The sequence below is a fragment of the Myotis nattereri genome, assembly GCF_964212035.1.
Source record: "Myotis nattereri genome assembly, chromosome: Y".
In the NCBI taxonomy this organism is placed as follows: Eukaryota; Metazoa; Chordata; class Mammalia; order Chiroptera; family Vespertilionidae; genus Myotis; species Myotis nattereri.
The window spans coordinates 19,746,467-19,754,908 of NC_138094.1; positions in this window are offsets into that span (position 1 = coordinate 19,746,467).

Sequence of the window (8,442 nt, forward strand, 5' to 3'; positions counted from 1 at the left end):
CGAGAGATAGTAACATTAACTGGAGTAGCCTTATAATCTGCTTTTGACTGCAAAGATTTAAGAGCCATGGTAATCAAAGTACACAAGGACCAAACTTCCTGTCCTATAGGATCTCCATTCTGATGAGCGTGCCGTAGCCCATGAACAATCTGTTTCCAAACCTTTAGATTTAACTGATTTCTGCCTGTTGGCTCAAACCAATAACAATGCCTTTTTATTTATCTAGCTAATTTCCTAAAAGTGTCTTGAGACACACTAACCCCAGTGCTTTAAAGCACTGAACACAGCAGAGTCATATATTGACTCTCTGCCGTTGGGGAATTCCCCAATGTGCTGCCTGGCTTGCCAAAAGTTTTGCATACATCATTGCAGACTTTTTGCCTTTCAGTCCTGTGTGTTTCCAGTACTTACCTTAAGGTCCCTATTTGGGCGCCAAGTGTTGAGGGATGTTTAATGAACCGAAAACGCAGAGGTAAGACAAGCACTCAGGATGATTGATGCCGGACAGAGGGCTACAGCTTGCTCAGGCATGCAGCAAACCTTGCACTCTCACCATCATTTTTATTGGGGTTTGGTACAAGGTCATGTGTCAGCAGTTAATCAATTAAATCTTGTTTTGTGCCCTGACCGGTTTGGCTCAGTGGATAGAGCTTCAGCCTGCTGACCCAAGGGTCCCAAGTTCGATTCCGGTCAAGGGCATGTGCCTTGGTTGCGGGCACATCCCCAACAGGGAATGTGCAGGAGGCAGCTACTCGATGTTTCTCATCGATCTATCTCCCTTCCTCTCTGTAAAACATCAATAAAAAATAAAATAAAATAAATAAATCTTGTTTGGTTCTATATTATTACAATAGCATATTGAAGACAACTTGCAGCTGTGCCCTCCCTTGCTGTTCTACACCTACAACTATTTAATCTGAGCCTTTCTCAGGGACGTAAATGTTCTTGGAACTCAAGGTTGTGTGCAATGTTGACCCAGTGTGACTCGCTTGCAATTGTCGCTGTGCTCCTGATAGAACATTCACTTCTTCTTGGAAGGACTTCAGATCCTCGTTTACAAGTGTTCAGCTACACAGGTTGTACAGTTCGTTGGAATAGAGTTGTTTGTTGAAATTTTTTACAATCCTTTGTATATCTGTGGGGTCATTTGTTACTTTACCTCTTTCATTTATGATTTTGTTTATTTGGGTCATCTTTCTTTGTTTTTGGTGAGCCTGGCTAGCAGTTCATGATTGTTGTGTATCCTTTCAAAGAACCAGCTCTTGGATTCATTGATGTTTTGTATTTTTTTGGTCTCTTTGTTGTTCATTTCTGCTCTGATCTTTATTATCTACTTCTTTCTGAGGACTTTGGGCATTTCTTGTTGCTCTCTTTCTAATTGATTAAGTTGCAAGGTTAGATACTTCATTACCATTTTTTTATTGTTTTTGGAGGTAGGCCTGTAGAGCTACGAACTTGCCTCTCAGGACTGCTTTCACTGTGTCCCATAGATTTTGGATTGTGAGTTTTCATTGTCATTTGTTTCCAGGATGCTTTTCATTTCTTCTTTGATATCTTTGGTAACCCAACCATTGTTTATTAGCATGCTATTTAGCCTTCAAGTGTTTGATTTTTTCATTGTTTTTATTGCAGTGGATTTCTAGTTTTTTGCCATTGTGACCTGAGAAGATGCTTATTATGATTTCTATGCTCTTGAATTTGAAGAGATGTTGCCCGTGTCCTAATCTGTAGTCTGTGTTTGAACATGTCCCATGTGCACTGGAGAAGAATGTATATCCAGTAGCTTTGGGATGAAATGTTCTGAAGATGTCAAGTCCATCTGAACTGGAGAGTCATTTAGGATTGCTGTTTCTTTGGAGGTTTTTTGTTTAGAGGATTTATCCAGTGGTGTCAATGGGGGATTAAAGTCCCTGACTATGACTATATTGCTATCTGTCCTTTAATACCTTCCAGAAGTATGTATTTTATGTACTTGGGTGCTTCTTTATTGGGTGCATATATGTTTACCAGAGTTATATCTTCTTGTTGAATTGCCCCCTTTAGTATTATGCTATGGCCTTCCTTATCTCTTTTTATGGCCTTCACTTTGAGTTCTATTTTGTCAGATATAAGTATTGCCACACCAGCTTTTTTCTCATTTCCATTTACCTGAAACACTTTTATTGTCTATCCCTTCACTATCAGTCTGTGTGAATCCTTAGCTCCGACGTGATTCCCTTACAGACTGCAAATATATGGGTCATGTTTTCTTATCCATCCACCTACCTTATGTCTTTTCATTGGAGCATTTATTCCATTTACATTTAATGTTGTTATTGATATGAGCTTGTTTGTCATCATTTTTATTCTTACATTTTTGTTTCATCTTGCCTTTCTGTTTCTTCTTTTTACAGCAGTCCTTTTAGCATTTCTTGCATTGCTGGCTTGGTGTTAATAAACTCTCTTAGCCCTTTTTTGTCTGTGAATCTCCAGATTCCATCTTCAATTTTGAATGGTAGAATTGCTGGGTATGGATTCAGTCCCTTGTTTCACATCACTTTGTATATTTTATTCCATCCCCTTCTGTCCTGGTGTGTTCCTGTTGAGAAATCAGTTGATATTCTAATGAGAGATCCCTTGTAGGTAACTTTCTCTGTCTCTCTCTGACACCCTTTATGATTCTTACTTTGGTATTGATGTTTAATTATGATGGGGGTTGGTGTTGGTCTTTTTGGGTACATCTTGTTTGGGACTCTATGTGGTTCTTGCCCTTGCATAGTTATTTTCTGGCCAATTTCAGGTAAGTTTTCTGTCATTATCTCTTCCAACATGTTTTCTATTCCTTGCTTCACTTTGTCTCCTTCTAATTTGCCTATGATGCGGATGTCGTTTTGTTGGGTGTTGTCACAAAACTCCCATAGGTACTCCTCTTGCATTTTAAACTTTCTTCATCTGACACGTTAGTTGCCTCCATTTCATTTGACTCCTTTTCTGTAGCTTTCACTTTATTCATTCCTTTGGGGATTGCTTTTTTGTCTCCCTTTGTTTTGTTGTAATATTTGTATTGTATCTGTGTGCTAGATTCAACTGCTTTGCTACGCAGGTTCTTTTGGGGGTGTTTCTATTGGTGTGATCTCTCAGGTCTTCTAGGATAGGTAATCTAGTGGAGCTCCCTACTTGAGCTATTTGGGTTCTCTTGAGGTAGTTGGGTCTTGACTGTTAGTGTCTTATTTGTGGATGAAGTGTTATCATGGTTTAGCAATGTGACTGACCCGCAGCATTGTTTTGCAAGGTGTTTTGGATGTGATTATTGTTCCGGCTCTTGTGGAAAAGGTTTTCTGAGGTCTCACTGGTATGTTCTCACTGTTTGTTCCCAAAGACCATTGCCTGGGATTAAGGAGTCATGGGGCCTGCGGCTCAGGAACTGTGACTTTAGCTGGTGTGGTGTGATGGTCGCTGGATTAGCATTACTCTGAAACTCACTATGAGGTCCCAGTGCCCATGAGTGTGTGGAGGCTGGTATCTCATAGTTTGTGGTTGAGACAGTGGGACTCTGGCCAATGTGATTTCCCTCTGAATCACAAAGGAGTTTAGGAACCAGGAGCAGACTGTCCAGAGGTAGGTAACCCGGGGTGTGGGGGTCAGGGGCTGTGCCGTGGATCCTACTGAGGGAGCCATGCACCCTCGGTTGGAAAGGCACATACCCAGTGATAGCACACAGAAGGGCCCAGGAGCTGTCGGTGAGGGGTGTGTGCTTGTGGGGCCCACACACTGGATAAGAGTGATTGCGCTGTGCCTCTGGCCCCTGTAGGGAGAAGTCCCATTTTCTGCTTTGGGGGATTAGCATCCATAATTGGAATTGGATGCCCAATGCATCTGACAAAGGTGCCCAAGTATCGTCTACTGGGGCAGTGGGCTCAGGGGCCCTTGTGCTGGAGCAGCACTACTGTGGGGACTGGATGCCAGAATGTTGTGCCTAGCAGCAGGCTCAGGGGACTTGCGTTCTGGATCGGTACAATGCAGTGAACAGTGGTCTGCAAATGAAAAGGAGGAAGTCCGACTATCTTCTTCTCGGCCGTTCAGCCCTTGGTTGGATACTAGTGTGCCCAGTGGCAAGTCACAGAGGCCCTGAGAGTTACCTGCTTGTGCGGTTCCCTCAGCGGGCCTGTGTGCTGAAACCATGCGACCATGATGTATGTTGTTTGGCAGTCGGGATGGGGGAAGTCCACATTTCTACTGCTGGGGCTGTGCAGCCTTGTTTGGATATAAGCACGCCCAGCTGGGGCTCAAAGTGGCATCAGGAGCTGCCCTTAGGGGCAGCAGTCTCAGTAGGCCTGTGTGCTGAAAAGACGCAACTGCGGTGTCCAGAAGGCAGCTCCAGGGAGGGGTATATCTCAGTTTTTGCTGCCTTGTGGTCTTGGTTGAAATTGTGCGTGCCTAGCAGGGGCTCACAGAGTCACCCAGGAAATGTCTGTTGGTGGTTGGGCTGAGGATGCCTGGACACTGGAAAGGTGCAACTGTGGTGTCCAGAGTTCTGCAGCTGTTGGGTGGGAAGACTCAGTTTTTACTGCAGCGTCCGTGGTTGGATATGCACGTCCAGTGGCGGCTAGCAGGGGCAACTGAGGTACATTTGTCAGTGCGGTGCACTGACGCAAACTGAAAGTCCCTGGCTCTGAAGCCGCACGACTGAGGTGTCTGTGGGCAGGTATCCAGGGAGAGGGAATTTAGAATTTCTACTGCTGGAGCAGTGCGCCCTTGTTTGGCTAAGAGTGTGCCCAGCAGGGGCTCTCAGCAGCACCCAGGAGCGGCCTGTGGAGGGTGGGCTCAGAAGGCCTGCGCTCAGGCAAAGCGCAACTGTGGTGTCCAGATATCTGCTGCTGGGGTGGGGCGATGTCTCACTGCTGGGAGCCCAGTACCTTTGGAGGTGGAGGTCCTAGGGTCTGCTGGTCTTTGGGTGGGGCAGCAGGATTTGGGCTGGCAATCCTGCCGGGTTGCCGGCAGTATTTAAGGCCTGGGTGGGCAGTGGTGTTTATGAGTTCCTACAAGAGGCTGCTCCCCCCTTCTAGATGGTGTGGAATGTCCACGGATGTGGTAGGTGCTCCCTGTCAAGGAGAGCCGGTTCTGACAGGCTCTGATACTCCTGCTGGATTTTACTGTCCCTGACTCACTCACACACACACACACACACACACACACACACACACACACACACAGACACACACAAACACACACACAAACACACACATATCCACACACTCTCGTTTCCCCTGTCACTCACATCACCTTTCTCCCCTCCATCCTGCCAGCCGCCACCTTCTCAAGTAATCTGGGTTTCTTTTCTTTTCATCCATTTGACAGAGAGAGAGGAGTGGGGGTGAGACAGGAGAGAAATACTGTTGACTCCTGTACGTGCCCCGACCCTGTGCCCTTCCACTAGTAGGACGATGCCCAACCAGCCAGGGCACATCTCCAGTTTTCAGATTCCTCCACGGTGTTCTAGAAGATTTCCCCAGGAGCCCATGGCTTCCTACGTACATGCGTTAACATGGTGTTTCCTTATTTGGGGACCATTTGGTTCTTACTCTGACCTGGGTTGACACAGGTGACTGAGACCATGGACCACCAGGGCAACCAAGTACTGGAGGGCGTGAGGCCATTCTGAGCTGAGCCAGCATGGAAGGAAGACATCTTCAGGTGTGCTGGTTACGGGAGCCTCCTTGAGTGTCTAGAGAAGCCCTGCACCTCTTCCATTCTCATCATTAGGGAAAGAGGTGGGATCTGCATCCTCAGGCTCCTCCTGGGGGAGCAGAAACAGGAGCAGCCGTTGTATTATCAGGTCATGTCCCCCAAAACTCATTTGTTCTCCTGCCTTTTCATGGGGTAAAAGAGAGCGAGTGCGTGACAAGAAGCTGTAGTATGTTAGGGACCCCGTGTTCAGAAACTCTGCTCAGAGCAGGGCTGGCATGAGAGCCCACGGACTGACTTAACTGGTGTTTGGTGTCAGGTAAGTTTTGGCCTCTTCCCCTGAGCTTGCACCACTGAGGGTAAGGGATGGTTCTTGAAACAAAGTAACTAGTGCACAACCTGTCCCCTGGCTACAGCCCAAGGAGGTCAGGGAGGCCTGGGAGCTACAGAATGGGGATGGAGAGACCTCGCCCTCATGCATTGGGAGTATCAGGCCTCACACAGATGCTGCTGGTACTAAGGTCACCTGGTGGTAACCCCTCGTGTTACTAGTGTCTCAGCCACATTGAGAGTGGCTATTTCAGGACATACTGGTCCCAGGACCCTGAGAGGAGAGGTCAAGGCCATGACTGCAGGGTAATTTGAGGCAGAGAGAATTGTCAGCCCTGGGCTTCCAGAAGGTGCCCTCCTTAGTGTTATCCACCTGTGCAGAGGATGATGCGGCGGGGCATAGCGGAGCTCAGGCCAAGAGGGAGACACCCTGGAGCTATGCCTACTGTGGCCCCAGTGCTGAGCTGGTTCCCCACCCCTTTCTTTCCCTCTACCTCAGATGTGGGAGGGGCCTCCATGCACAACTGCTACCCAGATCTTGTGGGTGACACCCCCTCAGTAAATTTACATACTTGCAGATCATTCCTAGTTCTCCCTGGGAATATCACACCATCACCTCCCCCAACCTCCTGAAGACCTGATTGGGTCCCTACACCATGGCTGAGCACGGACCTGCGGAGCACCTGGATTGTGGCGGGTGATTGTCACCTAAATGGGCACTCCTGCTGTCTGCCGATGACCCTGATCATGTCCATGGCTGCCACACATAGAGTGGCATGTTTCCAATTCTCCGGTGACTTCTCTAGGCACACTCCCATCAGGCTGGCCCAGGTGATGGCCATAGGAGCCGTACATCAGGAACCAGGGCCTTGTTCTTGTGTCAACGTCCCATGACCCACTCAGAGATATGAGTGCAGGCGACTGATTCAGGCCTCAGTTACTGCACATGGAGAAGGTAGTCAGTTGATGGCCCCGGCCAAGGTCCCTTGTCTGGAGAGAGAAGTAATGAGACTTGGAAAGTGAAATGGAAGAGGATGCCTGAGCTAAAGAGAATGCCCTCTGTAGCAGCTCCTTGGTAAGGATACACAGGTCTTTTGGGCCACATTTATTTTTCTCTGTGCCTCCAAGATTCCAAAGAGCCCACGACTCTCAGCCCTCAGAGGCTTTCAGAATTGGATAAGTCACATCCCAGGTTCAGCTGCCACACCCCCACTCTGGCCTCTCCACAACCCACATTTTCACATTTACTTTTCTCAAGCCCGTTTGCTGAGCTTATCTGTTTCAATGTGAGGAAATGCCCTTTGCCTCCACAGAGGGAGGGTGACAGAATCTCCTGCCTATACTCCCGGTCAGCTTGGATTTAAGGGATCCACCCAGTTTCCTTCTTCACCGCTAGCCTTTTAAGTTCTCAAATTGATGCAGTCAGTGTCTTTGAGTTTCCCCAATGTTCACCTTGTCCTGGGTAATTCACTTGGTCCCATTCCAAACGTGCAGCCCCTCCCTTCTCCTGATCAATCCCTAGATGTGATTTTGGCCTGACCTCCTCTCGGGAAGGCTTGCTCCTCAAAACCTGGAAGACCAGCTGTCCCTCTGTTCCCCTTTGAATGGGTACGGGATTTGCAATTGTAGGTAACATCAAGTCTCAGGGGCTGTTTGGTACTCAATACTGTTGCATTGAAATTCTTTCGCTCTTGAGATGATACACTGTCTCCCTAAAGGTGTGTTAACAGGAACATTAGGGAATTTTTATGTGGCATCAACACCCCCATCAAGTCTACTTCCAGGCTGGTTTCCTTTGTTTTCCTTTCATGAATAGACCTATGGTTTAGTTCGAGATGTGGAGAGTGCAAAACCCCATCAGGGTTAAATGCCTGGAGATCCAGGACTAAGGTTTTGCTCTCAGGTGGAAGTAGCCATTTCTGCTAGGACCTCAAAAGGAAGGTGTGGTCACAAGGGGTATAATGGCTTCTGAGGAGGCCGAGGAGGGAACAGAGGCTAGAGTGTGAGAGTCAATGTCCAGGTATGAGCACAGGGCTCCCTGCACCACGCTGCTCTGGTGAGTCAGGAGCCTAAGGTGGTCCCCAAGGACCTGCAGGCCAAGAACCCAGAGATTTGTCCTTTCTTCCTTACAAATGAGCAGACTTTGCCTTTGCCTCTGGATGCAGGTGTGCCTTAATCCAAAACGTTTTGATTTCTGTTTTGATGTTTGCCATTTATAGAGGTTCACAGGGTGAGTTTTCCCTGCGTCTGAAAGTCGAGTATTGCTAAGGAGCCTATTGTAGGCCAAAGGGGCAAAATCCTTTTTGTAGTTTTTAGCGGCTGGGCTGTGTGTGTGAAAACAGGTCTTAATGAAAGTCTTTCATAACAGCCAATTGATGTTTAGAAAGAGAGGAAGGGAGTGGGTGGAGAGAGAGAGAGAAACATTGATGTGAGAAACATCCATCAGCT